We start from the raw sequence: 27,386 nt of genomic DNA on the forward strand, positions 1-27,386 counted from the left end.
TGGTTTTCTCCACACATACCACTTAGAATTAAGGCCAAAAAGTTCTATCTTGGTCTCATAAGACCAGAGAATCTTATTTCTCACCATCTTGGAGTCCTTCAGGTGTTTTTTTAGCAAACTCCATGCGGGCTTTCATGTGTCTTGCACTGAGGAGAGGCTTCAGTCGGGCCACTCTGCCATAAAGCCCCAAATGGTGGAGGGCTGCAGTGATGGTTGACTTTCTACAACTTTCTCCCATCTCCCAACTGCATCTCTGGAGCTCAGCCACAGTGATCTTTGGGTTCTTCTTTACCTCTCTCACCAAGGCTCGTCTCCCCCGATAGCTCAGTTTGGCCGGACGGCCAGCTCTAGAAAGGGTTCTGGTCGTCCCAAACGTCTTCCATTTAAGGATTATGGAGGCCCCTGTGCTCTTAGGAACCTTAAGTGCAGCAGAATTTTTTTGTAAGCTTGGCCAGATCTGTGCCTTGCCACAATTCTGTCTCTGAGCTCTTCAGGCACTTCCTTTGACCTCATGATTCTCATTTGCTCTGACATGCACTGTCAGCTGTAAGGTCTTATATAGACAGTTGTGTGGCTTTTCTAATCAAGTCCAATCAGTATAATCAAACACAGCTGGACTCAAATGAAGGTGTAGAACCATCTCAAGGATGATCAGAAGAAATGGACAGCACCTGAATTAAATATATGAGTGTCACAGCAAAGGGTCTGAGTACTTAGGACCATGTGATATTTCAGTTTTTCTTTTTTAATAAATCTGCAAAAATGTCAACAATTCTGTGTTTTTCTGTCAATATGGGGTGCTGTGTGTACATTAATGAGGAAAAAAATGAACTTAAATGATTTTAGCAAATGGCTGCAATATAACAAAGAGTGAAAAATTTAAGGGGGTCTGAAGACTTTCCATTCGCATTGTAGCTTGTACCAGTTGAAGAAAAGTAGGAGGAGAAGAGGACAGCCAGCCTAAGGTTATAACCCGTTTAGCAGCTAATAAAACAAATGTAGCCAGTCTCCTGGCGTGTTTGGCGACACGGGGAACAAGCAAACCCAAAAGATAATTAGCAGGGTCCAATGGGACACTAATTCCCAGAAGACTCTGTAGGAGGGACTGAACTGAGATCCAGAAAGGTTGAATCAAAGAGGACTCCCTGAAAATATGGTAATGGGAACCCACCTCCTGCTGGCACATCCAACACAACCTCTGGATTATATCTGTAAAGAACCTCCGGAGTTCTATACCAAAAAAGCATCACATTATAGGCTGTCTCCCTCAGCTCCATGCATCTCAAAGCCTTTGTGGGAGAGGGATGGGTCGTTGAATAATATGAGACCCTTTCTGCATATAAAGATGATATGAGTTATCAAAAAAGAGGGGGATAATTAGCTTGATAAAGAGCAGGGTATAAGTAGGTTACTTGAACCCCTAGATATTTGAGGGACATGGAACACCAACGATATGGGAAATTTTGTTGCAAGGTGGCAAGAGTATCAAGTGGGATATGTATTGGTAAGGCTTCTGTTTTGCTCATATTGATTTTGTAACTTGAGAGTAGGCCAAAAGACATCGGTAAGTCATGAAGATTAGGTAGAGATATACGTGGGCTAATTAATGTCAAAAGGATGTTGTCAGCAAAAAAGGAGAGTTTATATTTCTTCTGTCACAAAGAGACCCTGCAAATGTCAGGGTGGGAACGGATTGCTGCAGCCAGGGGTTCCAAACACAATATAAAAAGCAAGTATGTGGGAGACCCTTTGTGTTGCATGAGGAAGTCAGTGGATGATTGGAATGGATGAGGTCTAAGTCTACTTACCAATAACCTGTGTGGCTTGTTGGAGTATTCGTAGAACTTTTGTTTAGCCCAAAAAAGGGACTTGGCGACCTTAGTCATATCTAAAGACTTGAGTTGATTACGTAGAGAAGTAACAGTGCGTAGACGAACCACCGTAGAGAGAGAGAGCAACCGAGTCTCAGCTTTATGTAATTGAGTCATAAGGGAGGATTTTTGAAGAGCAGACTCTTTTTTAAGTCGAGAGCCAGCAGAAATGCATTGGCCTCGAAATTATGCTTTGTGAGTTTCCCAAAGAGTAGAGGTCTCAGACACTGAGTTCTCATTGAGTTGGAAAAATTCAGTCAAGTCTTGGGATAATTGGTCTCTGATGGCTTGAATGCGAATAATAGAGTCAATGAGACGCCAATGGCAAGTTTTGGGGCTAGAAGAGGTAACTGCAGATGATAACAAGGGAGCGGATATGAAAAAATGGTCTAATTTCTCCAACTTCCCAAACATGTCTATAGGAAGATGTATTTGACCCGTGTTGGGAACATACACATTAACTAGTATAAGAGAGCATGGTAAATATTCAAAGTTCAGGAAAATAAAACGTCCATGAGGGTCCACATATGAGGATTTGATTCGTAGGGGGCAAGACCGTTTAACCAAAATGGCCACACCAGCCTTCCCTGAAGGATCAGAAGCCATGTAGGCATTTGGGAAATGTTTAGCAGCGAATTTGAAGGACCCTCCTGAGCGGAAGTGAGTCTCCTGAACCATGATGACATCTGCAGCAGAGGATTTGAATTCTTTCAAAGCCAACCATCGCTTTTGAACAGTCCCTTAACATTATATGTTAGCAACTTTAAATCCATGAGAAATAAACATATTTATAAGCAGATAATATGTAGTGCTTCAATAAGTAAAAAGGGGACCTAAGGCCCATTGTGTACTGCAAAGGCCAAAAGCGTAAAACGTGAAAAATAAAAGAAAACTTGAACCATATAAAGCAGCAAATAAAATGTCCAAACGGTCTGTTTGAGTAACCTAGGACAGGTCAGAAAAAAGAAGACCTGATGACATCAAACACAAAAAACACAAGTAAGGAAAAAAACAGTAAGGCCAAAAACCAAACAGGCAACCAGGGCCAAAGCCTAGGTGTATGTAGAGGAGCAAGGAGACCTCCAAAGACCGGCAGAGGAGGTCCCCCCGGCCTTCAGGTAAGAGAATTCAACAAAGAGAAAATTCAATACTGAGAAAAATAGATGATCTGAAAATCATCCCCCATGGATATGGGGATGTTTCCCTCACATAGGGAATAAGGCTATAGGTAGGGAGGTTAGATTGCCCAAAAAACAAAAAAAAGGAACAAACAAGAGGGTGAATCTGATCATAATCACTGAAGAAACCTTCAAGTCGGGTATCTGTTTGATGGACGTCTCTGGGGAGTAGAGAGAGACTTCTACGATTTCTGCCGAGCACAGGTCCAGATCCAACTCGGGACAAACGGCGGTGTAGGCGTGGAGGGCAATAGCAAGAGGTCTTCTTCTGGCAGGGATGGACGGCCCAGATTGCGCAAAAAGGCCTCACTTTCCTGCTGATCTCGCATGGAGTACTGGATACCATCTCGAGATGCAGACAAGCGGAAAGGAAAGCCCCAACAATAGATGACTTTGTTGTTTTGTAGATGAGCAGTCACTGGACATAGATTTCAATGTTTAGCAAGGGTTATGGGTGACAGATCACTGAAAATCTGTATCTTGGTGATCTTGAAGTCAACCCTAGTACGATTTCGAGTAGCCACTGTGAGAGCCTCCTTGCTGTCATAATAGTGGAAGTGAACGATAATGTATCTGGGGTTGGCTCCTGCGGGGAGCTTTGGTGCCAGAGATCTGTGTGCTCTATCCAAGCGCCAAGCTATGTCAGGAATGAGGGGAGCTAAGGTTTTAAATGGACTCAGAAGGTATGAACAAATGTCCCGATCCCCAACTGATTCCGGCACCCCTCTAATCTGTAAATTTTGTCTGCGTTCCCTATTCACATATCTTCACTTTATTAACCCAATTCAGTATATATTATTTAGTCTGTGTGAAAGTTATAGAGTCTACAAACTATGGTATATACATCTGAGAATTGGTTAATCAATACAGTACATCAGGCGGACCCTGATGTACTGAGGCCCTAAAATGCCAGGACAGTACTGTTTTGTCACATTTTTGGGGTTGTGTTTGATATGTGCAAAGAGAGATCACACAAATACTTAAAAGTATTATATTTATTAAAAGTAATGACAGATACAAATAAAGATAAAGAAAATATAACAAGAATACTTAGGGGTTGATTTACTAAAGGCAAAAAGACTGTTCACTTTGAAAAGTGCAGTTGCACACGGCAAGAGCAGTTGCTCCAGAGTTTAGTAAATGAGCAGAAGCTCTGCTGACTTTCATCAACTAATCATGTGCAAGCAAAAATGCTGTTTTTTATTTTCCTTGCATGTGATTGGGTATTCTTTGCAAAGTAAAACTTTACCTCATTTACTAAGCTCTGGAGCAACTACACTTGCAGAGTGCAATTGCACTTTCCAAGGTGCACAGTCTATTGGCCTTTAGTAAATCAACCCCTTAGTGTAACTAAAGATGCTGTTTCATTGGAGCCCCCTGCACATGCAACATGGAGATGATCAGATCAGACGCTTGCATGGTTGCATGCTCTGGTGTGAGACTGGCCTATTCCCATTTGTTCCAGTTCCAGTCCAACATTTCATAACTAACAATAATGCCCATATAGCCCATCATAGATTTCTGAACAGTTAAATCCATGATCCCTAGTGACCTGGCCTAACACTAAAATAAACACTCAGTTTTTTCATTCAGGGTGAAATATTGGTACAGGCACACCACCACCCATCTTCCACCTGAACTCTACCTTACTCTGTATCTAAACTAAACAATGTCCAACCATAGGCCCAACTTCAAACTACTTAATGTGTTAATTTCCTCTGTGTACTCTAGTCTCCTTCCACAGTCTAAAGACATTCTGGCAGGATAACTGGCTTTTGTCTACACTGACCCCAGTATGTGCTTACATATTACACATACATATATGTGTCACCATACACTCATGTCAGTCCCAAACAATCAGGGAGGATTGGGGAAAACCAAACTTGGGAACCTATCTCATTTCATGATTATTTACTAAGAAAATGTAATCAAGTGTATGAAATGTGGTGGCCAAAGGATCACTGAGTGTCAGATATAACTGACTGTATATGTACTAGTACACCTTATTGTATCCATTGAAAAAATATGATTATTTCTAATAGAAACCAACAATTATGAGTGGACATAAAATTACTTATTCCATAATGAATTATATGATTGGCTTAAATTCAAATGATCATTCATGTAGAAAAATATTCTTCAAATCAAACCCCAGTTATGTCTAAAACCCCAAGTTTAAATCTTTCATGCAGTATTACCCTTTTTCTTCCTGTATTGTGCACATCCTGTGGATTCTGTTTTTCAAAACGTATACGCACTGCTGCCTTACAGTTCCACTACAATGATTATCGCAAAATATACCAAAGTACATGCTACTATAATCAAGCTTGAACATACACAGGAAACGAGAACAGTACAGAAAGATATACAATCACATTTTTAGTGTAAATGTTTGGGTATTCTTACATTCTCCAAATCATTAAAAATAATATACCATCACAGATGTGAAAACAATCTTACTATTATTCAAACACTAGTTTTCTCTTGTTTCAAATTATTCAACTTAGTCAAAGAAATAATCTTAGGCCTCATTCACACGAGGCGGATCCGCTACCACGGAGTCCGCCTCTGTCCGCCAGCTCAGCGGGAGATCTCCCCATTGATCTCTGCTGAGCCAGCGGAAGACAGGTCCCTCTCTGCTCACAGAGCAGGGAGGGGCTTGTAGAGCGCCGCTGGTTACTATGGAGAGAGCAGACGAAAGCAGACAGCATGGAGCACCTGGTCAGGTCCACCGACAAAACTGACAGGCAGACCTGAACGGTCCGTTCGTGTGAAAGGGGCCATAGATATTCATCATGCAGCATCAAGATTATTAGCTGCTCTGTTTACAATCAGTTCTAACAGAAACTGTCATTACATTCACACATTACATAAACAAAATATCAACGACAATAAAATGATGCAAGGTATTCATGGAGGGCTGTAAGCTTCGTCTTTAGTTCTTGGACATCAAACCATATCAGAGAGGTGGATTGATGCTATTTAGTACTATCTAGGAACTAAACAAAATGAAAGGTCTTAGTGGGTTATCATTACATTTCCGTCCTAGAAATAAACGAATGGTTAGCACAAAACACATATTTATCACAAAATACAAAACACATGGCCATGTTGTTAAATGAGTGGACTCTTTTCTATCCATAATAAATAAGCTCATATTATTTAATTAATTCAATTAATTAATTAATTATCACCATGTGGATTTTTACTAAAGGACATCCATCAAAAGTTGTCAATAATTTACCATAGTTAAAATTAAATTTACAGTAATATTTACAATATGTTCATCACATTGTGCACAAAGATTATACATCACCAAATCTATATTGATTTTTCTATTTCAAGCTCTTAATCCCATACAGATCTTGGACACTTCTAGGAGCAGATCTAGTTCCTTCTGTATTAACAAAAAAACATATAAAACAATCATTAGTGTTGTATTCTAAAGTAACACACTTCAATACAATCACCAAGAAGGACAATACAAAGTAGACATACATATTTATCTCCAGTGATCATTAATTGTTGTCCTATCTTAAGCTGTTACTCTTTGCTTGGTCATACATTTAACATGTTATACAGAACTTGCCTTTACTGGGTATCTTGTTCAACTGACTGCCATGAAGGAAACAATCAGGTTTTTATCAGTGTGTGAATCGTTCTCCCTTTCCACACCCAGTAGGCTGAAATGGGGAACTAAATATTTAAATAATTATAATAATCGTGGCATCTTTTAGGAAATTTAAAGGGTGTCAGCCTAAATCATCCATTTTCTTTCCTTTGTTTCAAATGAATCCCAGAGTTACATAGCAAAAACGAACAATTTGAACCAGGATTTTATAGTAACATCTCCTCATCATTAGTTAGCTAACACAACACAAAGAGATCAGCGTATACATACATAACCTACGTCACTGCAGTATTAGAATCTGAGTGGTCAGCTCGTCATTTTCTGAAACTTCTACAGTCCAGAGACCAATGTTTTTACTATCATAAATTGAGGCTTCTTGAAGATACAACCTAGCAATTGTATATTGGTCTCTCGCCCAATTTTTCAAACTAAAAACGGATTTGCAAACCGGTGTCCAATCGTAGGCACCAAAACAAAAATGGCCTTGCATCTGATAACCTAAAGGCATCTCAGTTAAAACAGCTAAGTATCTGATACATGTTTTATGCTTTCTGAATGTACTATGGCTTACAATGCAAGAACATTAAACCCAGCACAGTCTAGCACAATTTTGCATCATTATTTGTATCTCTTGTTTACACAAATGAAACATTCCACTTCTGGTACTAAGTGTTTTATCAGTGCAATACAGAGTCATCATATGACTGGTGTGACAGTGACCAGGGATACTGACTGGTGACAGTATGTAAAATAAAAAAAATTGTATTCAACTTTTTAACTTCATTTGAACTGTCATGAATGGCTTTCATTCACGACCTGTTTACTATTGTCATGCTGTGATTGGCCCACAGCTATCACATGGTACAGGGTGCTGTGATGGATCCAGGAACCACGTGATCACTGGCGACCAATCACAGATCACACACAGTAGTAAACAATGATATCATGAATGGATTCCACGTGATGTGATCCCATAGCAATCACGTGGTGTCTGGGCCGCTCACAGTGGCCTGTTACCAAGCACCGCCATCCGCTGTGTGTGGTAGACACATCAGTTGAAGAGCAAGCCACTGCACACCTCAGGGGAGTCACCTAGTGTGCATGAACACTGTGACATACGGGTACGTCACTGTGCCTAAGGGAGCCGCTCGCCAGCAGTAAATGTACTGGTAAGTGGTTAATTCAACTTGATTTCAATCATTTATTCAACTTAAAGTCTACCTAAATGTTATTTAATTTTCAAAAGATATAAAATCAGAAAAAGTTACCGTTTTACAAAACAAGTCTGCTTTTATATGAGATATGAGTGAAGAGAGCGATACTGAGGATGGAGAAGTAGACAGATGGAGAGGTTTATGGCTGGGAGGATGTTGAGAAAAAAAGAATATTAGAGTGAAACTAATAATAATAATAATATATGATGAAGAGAAGGCATTCTCCAGCCACAGAAATAAATTAGTAAAAAGAATGGAGGGGGTAAGATGCCTTTGGGTGATGTTGGAATAATAGCGACCATTATTATTTCATTTCAGGGTACTGTCCTTTTTTCTAATCCAGTAGAGTTATATGTTTGAAGGAAAGAGAAAATTTAGGGACTTTGCATGAAATTGTGGCCTGGTAAGGTCACCTATTTCCATCCCTTGGGACTTTAATTGAAACTGTGGCCTGGTAAGGTCACCTGTTTCCATCCCTGTACTATTCAAAGCGGGGAGAGCAACGAGGGTGGGACTTTAATTGAAGTGCGTACTTGCAATGAAATAAATAGGTGTACAGTTTGGAAAATGTATTGGTACATAAGAATAACAACATGCATATACAATGATAAGATTCATAAAAGGTAAAACATGCATATACTGATACTGATAATATCAGTTATACTTGATAGAGATATGACAATAAATGAGAATATAGCATGCATACAAAATGGTATGGATATTACAATTTTCCACAGTACACCAAGCAAAATTCAGTACAGCATTAGGACATAAGGTAATAGCTGCGTGACAAGTGGCCTCAAAAGCCTGAGAGGTAGGTTATGTAACAATAATGGAGCTTGGGTAGAATATGTAAAATTATGTAGAATCATGTAGCAAGAACACGACATTTGGTAGCTCTACACGTTTCGTGGCTGGAGTGCCACTCGGCAGGAGCAAGTGCGTGTGAAAATCTAAAAGAGAATAAAAATTGTAGGGTTGATAATTTGATTGCAAACATGGAACAAAGGTGGGGTAATCAAACCTCACACAGGGTACATGCTTACATGTTGAGATTCGAGTGGTGATGACTGGGTGCTGGGCACCAACCGCCATTCGGAGGTACCACCCCCCGGGAGCTGAGGTGGATGAGTCCATGGGGGCAACCAAAAGGACAACATCCAGGGCTGACATAGACCCATGAGGCAAGCCTGTGTGGGGAGTAAAATAGGGGGTGAGAAAGAGAGAGACATAACAAGGGAACCACCAGGGAGTGGAGAAAAACATGTGATAAGAAAAACAATTATAGTGACTGAGGGGGGAGGGGGCGATGTGAAAGGAATAGGGGAGAGAGGTGCCACCAGGGCTAAGAACCCTGTAAGGAGTGGGAGTGAAAGTGGGTAGGAAAGTATGAAGAACCAAGAGCCAAGGTGGAAGGTGAGGCAAAGTGAAGGGAGGTGAGGGGAAAGTGAAGGGGCAGTGGAAGAACGTGGTGGATACCTGTTGTGGAGAGTGAGACCAACTGTCACGTACCTGGTAGGTGGAGCCCGGAATGCAGGGAACGGCCTCTCGTATACCTCCGACTCGGGAACCCCTGGTAGTGATGACAGGGGCTCGGGAGTGCGAAGGGGCACAAGTGCCTGACTGGAAGGCTGGAACAGAGAGCTGAATCAGGTAGACAGCTGGGAGGTGTCCTGTAGTCTGGCAGCAGGATGTAGACAGCAGGGAGGTGTCTTGTAGTCCAGCAGCAGGATGTAGACAGCAGGGAGGTGTCTTGTAGTCCAGCAGCAGGATGCAGACAGCAGGGTGCAGGCAAGCCGGGTCAAACACAGACGGGCAGATCAGGTACAGAAGGTAAATCCGGGAGAATAGTCAAAGTCCAAAAGCTGAGATCAGGGCAGGCAGCAAACAGAGTAGTCAAAGTCCAAAAGCCGGGATCAGGGCAGGCAGCAAACAGAGTAGTCAGGAACAGTCCAACTGGTATCAGGTAGCAAATGCAAGTAACAGGGCACAAGGGGTCTTCAGGAACGCTGTAGACCGGACAGCAAGGCAGCAGTGGAACAGTCCTCTTTAAATAGCCCCTTTGGCACAAAGGGCTGTCACAGGGCGCCGCTATTGGCGCTATTGCGCATGCGCGTACGCACATTAGCGCCATTGGCGCTATTGCGCATGTGCGTACGCACGTTAGCGCTATTGGCGCTATTGCGCGCGCGCGAGCGCCGGACGGCGCTTCTGTGCACAGGCATTCCTTTGAACTTTAGTTTGCTGGGATATTTGCAAGAGGGCTTTTCCTGACACCAATGGAGGCTGGTTGGATAAACTATCCCCCAGCAACCGTGGAAACCAGTGTGGAATAGGAGCCTGGAGAGCCAGCAGCAACAAGGATGCGCCCTTATAGGCGCCACCAAAAGGACCGCCCACCAGCGTCACGCCGCGCACCTAGGGGAGGGGCAAAGGTGCCGCCGATCGGGCAACATGACGTTCACCACTTGGGCTTGTCGTGTTGGTGTCTGGCTGGTTGGTCTGGTATCACCACCGGCGAATCGTGTCTCTTCTCATCCGGGAGCTGTGACGTGCCTGGTGGCCCCTCCCCCTCTCTCCCTTTGAGGGGGTGGATGTGCCGCCACTGCGTGTCAGCGTCATGTACCCCTCACTGTACGTGCGCACCCTTCAGGACGCTCTCACGTTTCTGTGGGTGGTTTCCACACTCGCTCGCAATGCGGGGGGGGGCGCTGGTGCAGGCTGATAGCGCGTCATGTTGCCCAATCGGTGGCGCCTTTGCCCCTCCCCTAGGTGTGTGGCGTGACGCTGGTGGGCGGTCCTTTTGGTGGTGCCTATAAGGGTGCGTCCTTGTTGCTGCTGGCTCTCCAGGCTCCTATTCCACACTGGTTTCCACGTTTGCTGGGGGATAGTTTGTCCTACCAGCCTCCATTGGTTTCACTCTCCACAACAGGTATCCTCCACATTCTTCCACTGCCCCTTCACTTTCCCCTCACCTCCCTTCACTTTGCCTCACCTTCCACCTTGGCTCTTGGTTCTTCATACTTTCCTACCCACTTTCACTCCCACTCCTTCCAGGGTTCTTAGCCCTGGTGGCACCTCTCTCCCCTATTCCTTTCACATCTCCCCCTTCCCCCTCAGTCACCATAATTGTTTTTCTTATCACATGTTTTTCTCCACTCCCTGGTGGTTCTCTTGTTATGTCTCTCTCTTTCTCACCCCCTATTTTACTCCCCACACAGGCTTGCCTTGTGGGTCTATATCAGCCCTGGATGTTGTCCTTTTGGTTGCCCCCATGGACTCGTCCACCTCAGCTCCTGGGGGGGTGGTACCTCCGAATGGCTGGCGGTGCCCGGCACCCAATCATTACCACTCGAATCTCAACATGTAAGCATGTACCCTGTGTGAGGTTTGATTACCCCACCTTTGTTCCATGTTTGCAATCAAATTATCAACCCTACAATTTTTATTCTCTTTTAGATTTTCACACGCACTTGCTCCTGCCAAGTGGCACTCCAGCCACGAAACGCGTAGAGCTACCAAATGTCGTGTTCTTGCTACATGATTCTACATAATTTTACATATTCTACCCAAGCTCCATTATTGTTACATAACCTACCTCTCAGGCTTTTGAGGCCACTTGTCACGCAGCTATTACCTTATGTCCTTATACTGTACTGAATTTTGCTTGGTGTACTGTGGAAAATTGTAATATCCATACCATTTTGTATGCATGCTATATTCTCGTTTATTGTCATATCTCTATCAAGTATAACTGATATTATCAGTATATGCATGTTTTACCTTTTATGAATCTTATCATTGTATATGCATGTTGTTATTCTTATGTACCAATACATTTTCCAAACTGTACACCTATTTATTTCATTGCAAGTACGCACTTCAATTAAAGTCCCACCCTCGTTGCTCTCCCCGCTTTGAAGAGTTATATGTGTGAGTAAAAATTTTTAATACAATACAGTATGTGTGCAACATAAGAAAAAATATGTGCTTAGAGAAAATCAAAGGTAGTAGCCCCAAACTTCTGTCTAAAATTACTTGTTTACTATCTTTATTATAGAAGAAATATGCCGGCCAGGAGGTCTGATACTCACTCTGACTCCACTTGTTACTTGTTAGTTATTTACACTCAGGATTTGAAAAGTGAAAGGATCAATATTGCACCTAGACAAACATAATGTTCAGAAACAAGTCATGAATGACAGTCTTATGCCGCGTACACACGGTCTGAATTTCCGACAACAAATGTTCGATGTGAGCGTGTTGTTGGAAATTCTGACCATGTGTAGGCTCCATCAGACATTTGTTGTCGGAATTTCCGACAACAAAAATTTGAGAGCTGGTTCTCGAATTTTCAGAAAACAAAATCCGTTGTCAGAAATTCCGATCGTGTGTACACAATTCCAACGCACAAAATTCCACGCATGCTCAGAACCAAGCAGAAGAACCGCACTGGCTATTGAACTTAATTTTTCTCGGCTCGTCGTACGTGTTATATGCCACCGCATTCTTGACATTCGGAATTTCCAACATTTGTGCGACTGTGTATGCAAGACAAATTTGAGCCAACATCCGTCGGAAATAAATCCAGGATTTTGTTGTCGGAATGTCCGATCGTGTGTACACGGCATTAGTATTTCTCTGTTGACAGTTTTTTTGTAAGAAAATATTGAAGTTAGACTTTAAACAACTTTTAGTATAAGGTCCTCAAAATGTATAATTAAAAAAGAAGTGTGAGGAAGGGTTGGAACGTATGCTATTTTTACTGCTGTCTTTGACCCCCTCATTTTCTGTGCTGATAGTAAAGTTGTTTTAGGGCTGGATGTGAGGGAAAATCTTCTCAGTAGGGTTGATTTAATAAAAAACCTGGAGAGTGCAAAATCTGGTGCAGCTGTACATGGTAGCCAATCATCTTCTAACTTCAGCTTGTGCAATTAAGCTTTTTGGTTTATATGCAGAGCTGCACCGGATTTTCTACTCTTCAGTTTTAGTAAATCAACTCCTGTGTGACAGCAATAAAAAACACTTTTTAGTGAAGTAGTAGGTTTTTTTGTTTTAATGGCTGTGTCCCTATTAGAGGTCTTCTCTTGCTTTCAGGCCTTGTTACCATTACGTTACCAGAAGAGGGATTTAGAAATAATCTTCTCAATTAAATGTTAGACAACCGACTCCTCCCCATTTTGGCCAAAGCTACAAAAACAAATTTGGCTGACGTTCCCCTTATTTGCTGATTTTATTATTTTTTGGGAAAAACATGTCTGTACTGTATTATAGTCAAAGTCTTTATGTGGTTGGAATCCATGAAGATTTTGTGATTTTTTTATATTAGTGTGATGAAGTAAAAGAGCATCTTATCTTTCTATAGCTAAAGGTGATAAAATATTTATTACAGTTAATGATATATTGTATATAGAAAAGGCTGCGCTGCTATTATTAGGTGAGTGCAATTGTGAATCACTTAAATAACCACAACTCTTGCACCCATATGTAATAAAAAAACAGTGAAGAGAAAACTATATTATTAACAAAACCTTGAACTCAATTCCCACAAATTGAACATAAACAATTAATCATTAAGTATGAGAAGTCAAAGACTGAATGAAATAAGCAAAGTCCATACAGAAAAGTTTCTTGCTGAGAAAGTCCTTCAAAAACAGAAAGAAACACCAATCATCCAAACGATGTGGGGCATGCAATGTTGTCACCCTGAGGAGCGTGATGATAGGAAAATTCCTCCACCTCAAAACAAGCTGCCCCTTACCAGATCAATTGATCTCTTGTTAGAGAGATCGTATGAGCAAGTGGCTGTGTCCCCCAGCCACAGGGTCTCTGCTGGAAATGAGTCTCCAAAGGTCACCGCTCAGGGGGTCCACTGGATGGTACATGAACGCTCAGTTCCCATGGATTTCCAATTCCAATTCCAATTTAGACAAGAGCCAATTAACCTACCAACATGTCTTTGGAGTGTGGGAGGAATCCAGAGTACCCAGAGGAAACCCACACAGGCACAGGGAGGACATGCAATCTCCATGCAGGTAGTGTCATGGTTGAGATTTGAACCGGCCACTGCAGTCCTGTCAGGTGGAAGTGCAAACCACTTAGCCACTGTGCTGCCCAAGTATCAGATAATATCAGACTAGAGACTCTTTAAAGTGGTTCTAAAGCCTCCTTTCTTACCTAAATAAAAAGAGGTTTATAATTACTTGTTCTGGGTACTAGTATTGCACAGGGCATCCCCAAACCTCCTCTTCTGTGGTCCCCTGCCCACGCTGTCCACTCCTCCTCTTCCGTGTCTGACCCATAGGAAGCCACTTACTATTGGGGCAGATGTGAGGGCTTGCTCCTGAGTTCCCAGGTTCTTCCTCACTGGATATGATTACCAGCAGCAAGAGCCAATGGCTCCCACTGCTGTCAATCTGCCCTGTGAGACCAGGAAGAAAGAGAACAGCTGCAGATGGACGCAGTGCTGGATTATTACAAGACTCAGGTAAGAATTAAGGAGATGGGGGAGCAAACAGGTAGTGAGGCTTTTTATGGGTAATGCATGAAGTTAAAAAAAAACCTTGCAACTTTAGAACCACCTTAACAATGAACATGTATAGGTTAATTATTTAGACTTTTGGTGTCCAACTCAACTTTCTGTCTGGTAAATGGGTCAAAAGATGTGATATATGGTGGTGAATGAGTTATATGCAGTTACTCAAACATCTGAAATAGTAATCAAAATAATGTAATCCTCAAGCAGATATAGAATAGCTACTAGGTTTGCTGCATACACATATTAATGGAGGAAAACTTGTATCATGCTGGCACCATGTTTATCAAATTCTCAGCAAAGAGGCACAAAGAACAGATGAAGCAAGCATATGTGATTTTGAATCACCAACAGTGCAAGCACAAATGGCTTGCTGAATGCATGAAATATGAATTACATTAGCCTGTGTCATTTTCAGGCGATTGACAGTTTGGGAATTCCCAGGTGGCAAATCTATCTCTGACTAATTCCATCCCAGTACTTAACTAGTCCTGTAATCCTTTTCTAATAAGCTAAAATTCTCAGGCCACCTCACATATTAATGTCATGGCTGCCATATGTATTTCTCTGCATTTTTGGCATCTAAATTATTTTAATTTTGCAGTAGCATGTGAAGTCTCTCTGGTTTTGAATTTATTTCCTCTACTTGCGTACATACAAATTGTTGTTAGGATTAATAATACTCAGTTTAACTGCTGCTTTATCCTACATTTATATACAATTGTAACCATATTTACTAGATTAGATTGAATTTATTAGTACAAACAGTAGTAATGGGTAATCCTAAATCATTCGAGCTGAAAAACAAATCAATACAAAAGCTAAATCAAAGCATAGCAAAACCCAATGTTCTTTAATTGTATTTAAATTCTGTTATTGAGTCTCATTTTTCCCGTGGAGGAGGGAAATTAAACCTTACTCACACAGACTTTAGGCACTGTCATTGCCGACCAGGCCGTTTCCATACAACCCCTTATGAAGGGGAAGATGTGAGCCCTGAAATATGTTGGAGTTTCTGTTTTTGTAATAAAAGTTATATGGAGGAGTACGCATACGCGGGACTTCCAGAGCGCCATGGTAGCCGGGAGCTCTGCACAGCTCCGGCCCTCCAGCACACCTAACTCCTGCTATAATTAGCGGATCCCCTCAGAGAGACCCCCACCGATCTCCGGACAGTGACGGGCACCCGCCTGGATGTCGGGAGCTCACCCTAAGAAGGACGTTAATCGTCAGCTACACTTTGGCCTGGACACCCCTGAGCCTCCCAAGATGGCGGATGTCATCCATGCGGAGACACAGAGGCCCTGCACAGCATAGCAGATCCTCCACCTCTTTCTCTGCCTTCTTCCACAAATGTGAGTAACATTCAAGGCTTCCTGGCATTCCCAGCCTCAACTGAATCACTACTGGGCAGAATACAGAACGGCAACCCATATTCTCCCCTGATTAACACTCCCAACAGCCTGACTGACTCACTACAGGCCTCTCCCATGCCGCCCAATTACCCCCCAGATATGACCCAGCTATTAAGCAGCTTTTCTGACATGCTGGCTGCTGGACTAACACAAAACGCAATGCAGATTACATCCTTAATCAAAACAGACCTTCAGAGCCTAGGGGCCAGAATGGATGCAATTGAACAGGCAGTAGATGATTCTGTGGCACGCACAAATCAGAACACCACATGCATCCAGACACTCCAAGTACAACTTGAAACAGCACTCTCTAAATTTGACGATTTAGAGAACAGGAGCAGACGGTATAACTTCCGTATCAGAGGAATACCCGAATCTAACATTGACGTACACAACACCATTAAATCTTTAATCAAGGATATCATTCCAGACATCCCGGAACACAGGCTTGAATTGGACAGGGCCCACAGAGTGCTGCAACCCCCCGCCAAGACGGTCTCCCCCGGGACATTGTGGTCAAACCACATTTCTATGGGGTGAAGGAAGAGATCATGAAGAGAGCCCGCAGTCGGGACAAAATCACTATTCATCGCAATAAAATCCAAATTTTTGCAGATATCTCTCAGATATTTCTCTCAAATGACCCCCCAAACAGAGCCTCTGGATAGCTCGGCTCTTTCACTTATTAGGCATGATAGACTCTTGGAGGGAACTACATCCTACAGCTAAGGATTACACCCATTTCTCTGCCCCTCATAGGACTTGTGCTCGCATAGACCATATTTTTCTACATACTTCAGATATCCACTTAGCATCTCAGGTCTCTATAAGTGAAGTCCCCTGGTTGGATCACTCATTGGTTTACATTAAAATCATTGGTTTCTTAAACCAAGCGAGTCCCCCGCAACGCGAGAAGCAAATAGACATAGTCAGTCTAGAGAAAAACTTTCAATCCATAAGCAAGACACATAAAAACAATCCCTCACCCACTTCCCTTGCTCTCTTAGATGCTGCTAGGATTGCCCTAAACACGGCTCTCACTTCTAGCGCAGAGAAACACTTAAGATGGGTGAGTGGTAGATTTTATCTCCACTCAGACAAATTTGGCCCCCAGCTCGCAGCAAAGCTCTCACCTAAACACAGAGCTCACACCCTACCCAAAACCCCAAACAAATCCTCGAAGCATTCCATTCATTCTACTCAAACCTATATTCAGGGTCAAATCCCGGCACCACTCATACAATTAACTCTTTCCTTAATAACATCCCCCTTCCTAAAATCTCCGACCAACATCGCTCTATAATGGAAGACCCCATTTCCGAAGAAGAAGTTAGAGAGGTCATAAAAGAGCTAAAAAGAGGCTCAGCCCCAAGCCCCAGTTGTCTTTCGACACAGTACTATAAGTACTGTCTCCTTATCTGGTCCGGTTTTTCAGTTCCCTTGACAAAGATTCACCCTTAGACTCAGCAGCGAACTTAGCTTACATTTCTGTCATCCCCAAACCCGGCAAAGATCAGAGCTTAGTGAATAATTACAGACCTATATCACTAATTAACAATTATCTAAAAATAATGACAAACATTCTTTCCAATGGATTAGGCTCCTTTATAGAGTCCTATGTGCATAAAGACCAGGTAGGCTTCATCCCAGGGAGGCAGGGCCCGGACAAGATAAGGAGGGCTATAGACATCATTTCCTTACTGAAGTCAGGCTGGGATGGCATTCCTGCACAAAAAGGCTTTCTTTTATCCATTGACCTCCAGAAGGCCTTTGATACTGTCACATGGCCTTACCTATTCAATACTTTAAAAAGGTGGAGCTTTGGCTCACGCTTCATCAACCTTCTCGAAGCCCTCTACTCCCACCCAAAGGCCCAGATCAGACTCCAAGGACACCTCTCTGACCCCTTTCCCATAACCAAAGGAACGAGACAAGGCTGCCCACTATCCCCCCTCCTTTTTGCCATAGGGATTGAATCGTTAGCCATTGCCATTAGAAATCACCCAGACATTCACGGAGTCAAATGTGGCCACTCAACACACAAATGCGCGCTCTTCGCGGACGACGTCCTTCTTTTTATAACCTCCCCTCTCAGCTCCACCCCTAATGTCTTACAACTCCTTCACAAATTTGGTCAGGTCTTGGGATTGCTAGTTAATATGTCTAAATCGGTTGCCCTTAATATTTCCTCTCCCACGTCCCTGGTCGATAGACCACGGAACCACTTCCCCTTCGCTTGGAGTAATACCTTACCTGGGCGTCCATCTGACTTCCAATATTGACCAACTATATAAATACAATTACTCACCCATGTTCAAAAAGCTTAAGAATGATCTTGATCAATGGTCACTACACAAATTGTCCTGGCTAGGAAAGATAAACGCTATCAAAATGACCCTCCTCCCAAGGTTACTATACCTATTTCACTTCCTTCCTATACCGATCCCCAAACTCCATATCCATAACCTACAGTCATCACTAATCCAATTTACCTGGGGCAAATCAAATCACAGACTTCCTAAAAAGACCCTCTTCAGACCCAGACAGAAAGGAGGCTTAGGACTACCCAATATCTGGTGGTACTACCAGGCAGCACAACTAAGCCAAATATCAGCTATTTACCCCAGAGGACCTAAACCTGACTGGATAGGAATGGAGAGACAGGCTATCCCTAACTTTACTATTGATTACCTTATTTGGTGCCCCCCAAAACTAGGCCTCCGATCCTATCCCCCACCCTTTCTCACTCCTTAGCATTATGCGACTCTTTACATAAATTAAACACCATAACATCCAGGTGGAGACCCCTAGCCCACATCTTCAATAACTCCCTATTCCCACCAGGGATGGATATCAAGGCATTTCAGTGGTGGCTTGATAAAGGTCTATATCAAATAGGACATTTTGTCAATCCAAGCAGCCCTCTTAAACTCACCCAATGCATCTCGAAACTGGTAATGCCTCCCTCGGAGAAATTTCGATTCCACCAGATATCCCACTTTCTACATTCAATTTTCTCCCAAGAATCGCTCCCCCAACTGTTACCCCCTACAAATGGTGGTGTTCCACAGCCATTAACATGAGGGGGGTATCTCCCTGATTTACTCAGCCTTAGCTTACTCAGCCTTAGAGGTTTTTTCCTGGATGATGTATCAGGAAAAAACCTCTAACACCATCCTCGACAAACTTGAAAAATCCAAACAAATATGGGAACCCTGGGCCCGATATATTGAGGTTTCCCTTTATTACCGGTCTCACTTATATACTTCAAAGATTCTCTGAAAGTAAGCCTCTTTACTCACTCTAGCTCTCCTTGAAGCAGGCACCTCTACCTCCATAACCCCTCTTAGCTCCCCCTCCCCTTTTCTTTTTTTTTTCTTCTCTCTCTACCTCAATCTATTTTTCTCTCTCTCCTTTTCTTCACCTCTATATCCACTCTCCCTATCAGCACCTGCTGGTGGGTAGATTGGATGTGAATGTCACAAGAATCCCTCTCTTCCATAATATTACACTGAGTTTTTTTTTGGCACAAGTTGTTGTGGTTTTGCCGCATTGCATATGCTCAGCTGCCTTTGGAACAGATCCATTTTTTGTTCATGAGGAAGATTCTCTTTTCAGGGTATCAACGGGGGTTCATGTGTTATTATTTCCCCCCCCCTATTAGTGCACTTGGACATGTTCTGTATCCAAAAGCCAAGGGACCTTGAGGCCCTCACACAGTCTGAACCCAATTGGGCTGTTGGGTCTCCAAGGTAGATAGCGGTTTATTTCCCAACTGTCTATGTGCATTATGCCTCTTCAACGTTTATATCTCCCTCTGAGCTATCCTCTACAAATGCAGCAGATCTGTCCAAGCGATATTTGTTACCCTTGATCTATCTGGATATCTTTTGTTAATATGTATACCGCTATATACTATTTTATTTTCTTTCGATTCCCCTGCGATGGATAATTCATGTTACACTCATGCCACGTACACACGACCGGACTTTACGGCATACTTGCTCCGGCGATCTTTCCAACGGACTTTGTAGCGTAGGTACGCCGGACTTACAAACGGACGGACTTGGACACACACGATCACTCCAAAAGTCCGATGGTTTTGAACGCGGTGACGTACAGCACGTACGACAGGACTAGAAAAAGAAAGTTCAAGCCCCACTATGCCACCCTTTGGGCTCCTTCTGCTAATCTCGTGTTTATCTCGTGTTAGTATAAGTTTGGTCAGAGACGATTTGCGCTTTTCACACTTCAGCTTATTTTGATCGTTTTCTGCGGTTCAGTTTGTGCTTGTGAGGTTTCTATCTGGTTTTCAGTGCATGTTGGTCAGTTCGTAACCTGCCTAGCAGGCCGTTCTGGTCCGCTTGTTCCTGATCTTCAGGTAGCTCTTCATAGGCCTTGCTGTTCTTCAGTGCTTTTGTTCTAAGTTTGTTTGTTTGACCAGCCGACTGTTTTGAAGCCATGGTGCGTGGACGTACTCGTTCTCGAGTTCGTGCTGCATGGGGACTTGGTGTTGGGGTTAATACTTTGACCCGAGTCCAGTCCATGAACAGGCGAGGAGGAGTTCATGGACGAAGAATTGGTTGCGCCAGCGTGACCAATTCTCGCACATGCCTTTGCTCCGTGAGATCTGTGAGAACAATCCTGAGGATTTCAGAAATTATATCAGGATGACGGACCCCATTTTTCAACGTCTGCTGGCTATGCTGACCCCTTATATCTGCAGGCAGGATACCTGCATGAGGCAAGCCATCACTGAGGAGCAGAGGCTAGTTGCAACGTTACATTACTTGGCTACTGGGAGAATTCTTCAGGACTTGAAGTTCTCGACAGGCATCTCCCCCCAGGCTCTGGAGATCATAATTCCAGAGACCTGTTCTGCTATAATTCAGGTCCTACAGAAGGACTATATGAAGGTAATTTTTTTATCCTTTAATCTTACATGATATGTATTTAATGTTTGCTAATGTATTGTCTAAATTTACTTGTTACATAATTACCATGCTTGGAATGTGCTGTGAATGTCCCCTTTATCTTCATGCATGCCTGTTTTAATTAATCATTTTTTGCCCTACATGCATATTTACCTTCACTAAATTCCACACCATGCAATCCTGGGTCCATTTATACCTTTAGCCTATAGTCCTTTTAACAATGTATATTGTCAGCTCCATTGTACTGCTTTACCCTTCCCCACCCCCTCAAATGTTTCCAAATGTCAGGTGTGTTCTTCTACAAAATTAGAACCCCTCCCCCACCCCCCCAAATGTTTCCAAATGTCAGGTGTGTTCTTCTACAAAATTAGAACCCCTCCCCCCACTCCCTCAAATGTTTCCAAATGTCAGGTGTGTTCTTCTACAAAATTAGAACCCCTCCTCCCACATACAAATTGATCAATGGTCCATCAGAGGGGGTGAGTAATCTTATAAGTGGGCCTTATGTTTTTGTTTTTTATAAATAACACATTTTAAAAATGTTCGACTGCTGTTGTTCAAGAATGTTTTTGTGTAATCTGCTAGCAAAGTTATGTTTAAAAGTACTTATATCTTTTTTTTTCTTGTTTGACTCCACAGTTTCCTTTCAACACACAGGAATGGCAGACTGTGGCCTCCCAGTTCGCTGACCGTTGGGACTTTCCCAACTGTGTCGGGGCGATTGATGGGAAGCATATCCGCATTATGCCACCACCCCATTCGGGGTCTTACTACTTTAACTACAAGGGGTTTCATAGTGTAGTATTGATGGCGGTGGTCTCGGAACAATTGGATTTTCTGTTTGTGGACGTGAGGAAGAATGACCGGATGTCGGGCGGAGGAGTCTTTGCACAGACCGAGTTGTGCCAGCGTCTCCAGACTGGTGGCCTGGGATTGCCACCTGATGATCAGAACGTTGATGGACTCCCCTCAGTTTTCATTGCTGATGAAGCGTTTGCTGTTGGCGAGAACTTGATGAGGCTGTTCCCCCAAAGGCTCCTCACCCCTGAGAGGAGGGTTTTTAATTACCGGCTGGCCAGAGCAAGAAGAGTTGTTGAGAATGCTTTCAGGATTCTGGCCAGCCGGTTTCGTTTGTTCCTCTCGGCCATAAATCTGCCGGAATATAAAATAAATCATGTGATAATGGCTTGCTGCATTCTCCATAATTTTTTGAGAAGATATTCTGCAACATATACTACCTCTGTTGGGCCTGAGGCCGGACTTAGTGGCGAAGCTCCACTCACAGGCCTGGATACTGGCCGTACTGGCTTGGCCCCCCAAACCGCCCGTCAAGTACGTGACAGATATGTCAATTATTTTAATGGTCGGGGGGCCATTGCAATGCAAGAACAACTTTAACCTTTTACCAAATAAACAAAAATTATTTTGGATAAAATCTCTTGTTTTTATTCTTGTTTGCATTTAGTTTTGGCTGTCTCCTAGTGCACTTGTAGTGGCAAGTGCATTTCCCTTTAGTTAATAAGGCCCTTTGTCACTGTAAATTAAGAAACTGTTATTGATAAATAATAAGCCACACACATTGTAGTAGTATAAACATTTTACTGTGCGCACATTGAAAGGTGCTTTTTTTTTAAACGTGTTTATGTTTTTTTTTGTTTAATTTTTTTTTTTTGGAACAATATAATTTTTTTATTTTTTTTATTTTAGGCATATTTCTCAAAAATATTTTTTGTTTACAAATTTATGCTTGACAACAGGGTTTTTTAAAACATAATACAAAAAAAATAACAGGAACTTACAAAGTTCAACATGTCAAAAACGGTACCGGTGATGTCACCCATGTGAAATCAAAATTTAGCAGATGCACACAAATTGGGAGTACAAATGGTTCAAGTCAACATGTGCTATCTCCCATCATGGGGGAGCAATGGACGTGTTTTGTGTGTGCAATCCCTTTTTTCCTCTCACAAACTAACATTATTATGAGGAAACACAAAACAAGTACATTGATATCCCCCGATGGAAGATAGCACATGATGACACACCGTGTGCATCTGCTAAATTTTGATATTACTATTTCACAACTTCAAAAAATTTTAAAAGGTAAAATTTTACAATAAAATGAAGAACATGATTGATGTTCTTAGGCAAAAAGTGATTAGATTCTGCCCAAAACATCTATCATGTTCTTCATTTCCTGTTGCATGCTGTCCAGCCAATTTCTCATGCTGTCAATTTGTTCTAGCATTCGATCAATTTGTCCATTCCACACCATTATCTGCCCAATCAGTCTTTGTGCACTGTCTGTGCTAAATGGCTCTGCCGTTTGGCCTTCCGGAACCAGAACATCACCTAAAATTTGTGGAGAAAAATGATTTATTTTAAAAATATGCATGCCTAAATAGATTACCTTAAGCTGGGGTGTCAGTCACTCACTTGGTGGGGTGCAAATCTCGCACACTTCCTCCACCTCTCTTTCCTCAAGATCGTCGGGTGGGCGTGGTCTTGGGCTGGGGCTTGGGGTAATTCCTGCTTCAGGCTGGTGACTTGGGGGGGTCCTGGGATCCTCAGACTGTTGTCTGAGTCTTTTCTCCCCTATGAGAATGAAACAAAAGGTACACTTAAAACACAGTGATATTTCAGTCCTGAAATAGGAATATGAAACCTTGCTTTGAAGTGGTGGACAATTGTCAGTTTGTTCAAAAAATATTTTTGAAGACAGGATTCAAATTCACTCTGAACAAAAATGCAAAACAATACACATTTGATGCAAGTTTCACAGATGCAGACACCTCAAGTATTCCCTGGAGCCCCTGTGTGTATTATCCTCAAAAATTTTCTCTGGTGTCACATAGTACACTAGTGCTCCTGAGGCCAGATGTGAAAACAGCTGCTGTGTCCTGTCCTTAGATTATACTGAATTATTTTTTAATAAGCATTCTAGTTTCAAACACATCTACACAACATCCCCTAATTTATGGAATAAGACAAATTATCAAGACCTAAATGTATGTCCAACCCTGTACCATCGTATTTCTTGCAAAACAAACGACATTTTATTATTATCATATGTAGTTTCAAAAGAATGGTCTTTACGAATGATGCTGTATAAATGAAAAGCATATTGATCAGCATGCAAATTAAGTATCTCAATAGGAACACACAAGTACTTACTTTTTTTAAGCAGCTTCTTGATTCGCCAATATTGTTCAGGCTCCCTAGTTTTGAGGTCAGACCACCGCTTCCTCAATTGTTCTTTAGCCCATTTAAAGCCAAATTTTTCTTCAAGCGTGGTGACAACTGAGGACATTATTTTGTACTTCCGCATATTGGGTCTGGTGTACGGTCCTTTTTTGGCATCATAGTCCTCCCTTCTCAGTATGGACACCATCTCCACCATCTCTTCAAAGGCCATGTTGGTGGCCTTATATCTCCTCTGGGATCTGGATGGTTGTGGCTTTGGGCTTTCCTCTGCGCTAGTTCCAGATAATCTCTCCACCATCTTTCTCTATATACTCCCACTGCGCAACAAAGAGTGAAGGGGCAGGGACAAATCGTCCTAAAGAATGTCAGTGGCGGGCGACGCAGGCGTAGCATGACACATGCGCAGTATATATAAAGCTATTACGCTGGCCTACATATGTCCGAGCAGAAGTAGCGAGCGTCATAAACCAAGGTAAGATTTAAACATAGGTGTGTGTTTGGTGCGTGTGTGTGTGTGTATGTGTACCCTATATTCTGCAAAAAATAATACTGGGAGTTTGGACTGACATTACAGTTTTTATCTTGTGTCTTGTCTTTCAGCAAAAATGAATCCCTTTAAGGAGGAAGAATTTTTGTCTCATTTTATTGATCTGTATCAAGAGAACAGAAACCTGTGGGAGGTCAAGCACCCATTGCATTTTATTAGACATGCAAGGAAGGCAACACTGGGGACACTTCTGGAATTTGTCAAGACTCGAGTCCCCCAGGCAGACATTAAGTTTGTGGAAAATAAAATTGGGATCTTGCGTAATATGTACAGGCGGGAACACAAGAAGATCCAGGATTCCCTCAGATCAGAAGCATCAGCAGACAAGGTTTATGTCCCCAAGCTGTGGTACTACCTAAAACTGAGATTTCTGGATGACCAGACTGAAGCAAGGCAATCACTTTCGACCCTTCCCTCCAGCCTTCCCTCCACCCTTCCCTCCAGCCTTCTCTCCACCTCCACCCTTCCCTCCACCCCAGCTGAGGCGTCCCAGGAAGAACAGGGCCCTTTCATCCTTGAGGAAGTGGATGCGCCCAGCTTGAGCCAGGTATACTTTTTTGGAGAATTTTGGATTGTGTAAATATTAATGATGTAAACTCTAAAATGTTTTAAGTGCTTAAAAAAATGATTTAATCACAATTATTAATATGTATACATATCACTAGACAGTAGTGGCCAAAAATGTACTTCAAATATTGGTGATCAGCTAGAATAATGGTGGTGTCAAAAAGATAGCCTTTTCTATTTGTTTAGAATTATATTTGCAAGTCATGAGGTGAAAATTGTGTGTGATTGCGGAAGCAAAAATTACAACTATGTCCCTTTTTTTTTACACAGGATGAGCTCAGCCAAGAGGAGGCCGTGCCCAGTGGTATAGAGGAGGAGGCCTTGCCCAGTGGGAGAGAGGAGGAGGCCGTGCCCAGTGGCAGGCAGGAGGTGGCTGGGCCCAGTAGAAGCCTCACCCAATGTCAGGTGCCTCCCCTCCGCATTACCACCAATAGGCCCAGGAAGATGAGCCGAACAGAGGAGAAATAACTAGCCCTCATTCGGGAAGTCAGCCAAATACTCAGTACCCCACACAATGCTGAAGAAGCCTATGGAACTTATATGGCCACCAGGTTGGTGGAACTTGAGAAGGGGCAATGCCTCCTCTGGGAGGGGCTTATTTTTCAGGCCTTTCAGAAGGAGTTGAGAGGGGAGCTTACTCCAAAAAGCCACATTGCAGATGAAGCCCCTCCTCCTGCTCCTCCTCCTCCTCCTGCCACAAGTACACCACCAGAGGCACAGCCTCCAAGGAAGGCTGCAGAGAAGCGTGGAGGGAAGGCTGCAGGGCAGCGTGCAGGGAAGGCTCCACGGAAGAGTGGAAGGTGATTGCCTGGCTTCAGTCTGGTCTGACAGAAGACACAGATTGTGCTCCCTATTCGCAAGATCCCAATTTTATTTTCCACTAACTTGATGTGTGTCCTGGGGGACAAAGGGCTTCACACATTCCAAAAGTGTCTCCAGTGTTGCCTTCCTCATTTATGTTTTTCCAAAAATAAATGGATATTTTCTTTACCTTACATTATTGACTATGTGTTTTGATTCAAAAAGGACATTTTGTTTGTGAGTAGGCAGGTACATGTCAAAAAGACTAAGTGGGTTATTTACAAAAGGCAAAATCATTTTGCAATGCAAGTGCAAAGTACAAGCACAAAGTGCACTTTAGAAATTGCACTGCAAGTGCACTTGTTGGAAGTGCAGTCGCTGTAAATCTGAGGGGAAGATCTGAAATGAGGGGAAGCTCTGCTGATTTTATCATCCAATCATGTGCAAGATAAAATTATTTTTTTTGGGTTTCCTTGCATGTGCCCCTCGGATCCACAGCGCATGTATTTCCAAATGCTCTTTCAGTGCAATTTCAAGTACACTTTGCACTTGTAGTGCAAAATGAATTTGCCTTTTGAAAATAACCCCCTTATGTCAAATTAGCAAGGGACACCAACCTCATAAAGGTTCATTAAAACAATACAAAATATTAAGGTTATTGTGGTAACTTGAAACTCAAAAAAAAAAAAAAAATTAGCACAAATTGTAAAATAGATATTGATTAAATATAAGGATACTAAAGATGAGTCCAAAAAATAATTTAATACATTATTTCTGGAGATCTGGCTTTTAAAAACTATAATATTAGTCATGGCATGAGGATAAATAATGAACAAAGTAGTTTGTGAGAACTCTGTGTGAATTTAAGCAGTAAAACAACTTCATTCCTCACGCATTATAAAGAAAAAAAGAATGCGCTGTATTAAAAGAGCACAGAAAAGGAATGTGCTAGCTTCAATACGAAGGCTAGTTTTACCAGACCGAGCGCTTCCGTCTTGTACTTGCTTCAGAGCATGCGTCAGTTTTGGTCCGTCGGACTAGCACACAGACGACCGGTTTGTATGCTAGAAAGCCGAGTCCTTCGAACAGATTTGAAACATGTTTCATTTCTAGGTCCGTCGAACTTTTGAGAAAAAAAAGTCCGCTGGAGCCCACACACGATCAAATTGTCCGATGGACTCCGGATCGCCGGACCAAGTATGCTGTAAAGTCCTGTCGTGTGTACGCAGCATCATTCTTATCTTACAATAAAAAATTTTAAAAACGAAAAACAAAAAAACAAAAAACAAAACAAAAAACAAAACTGCGTCGCTTTAACTGACAATTACGCGGTCATGCAACGTTTTACCTAAACAAAATTATGTCCTCTTTTTCCCCACAAAAAGAGCTCTCTTTTGGTGGTATTTGATCACCTCTGCGTTTTTTATTTTTTGCGCTATAAACAAAAGAAGAGCGACAATTTTGAAAAGAAGAGATACTGCACTATGTA

Source organism: Aquarana catesbeiana, linkage group LG01, assembly GCF_042186555.1.
Source record: "Aquarana catesbeiana isolate 2022-GZ linkage group LG01, ASM4218655v1, whole genome shotgun sequence".
Taxonomy (NCBI): Eukaryota; Metazoa; Chordata; class Amphibia; order Anura; family Ranidae; genus Aquarana; species Aquarana catesbeiana.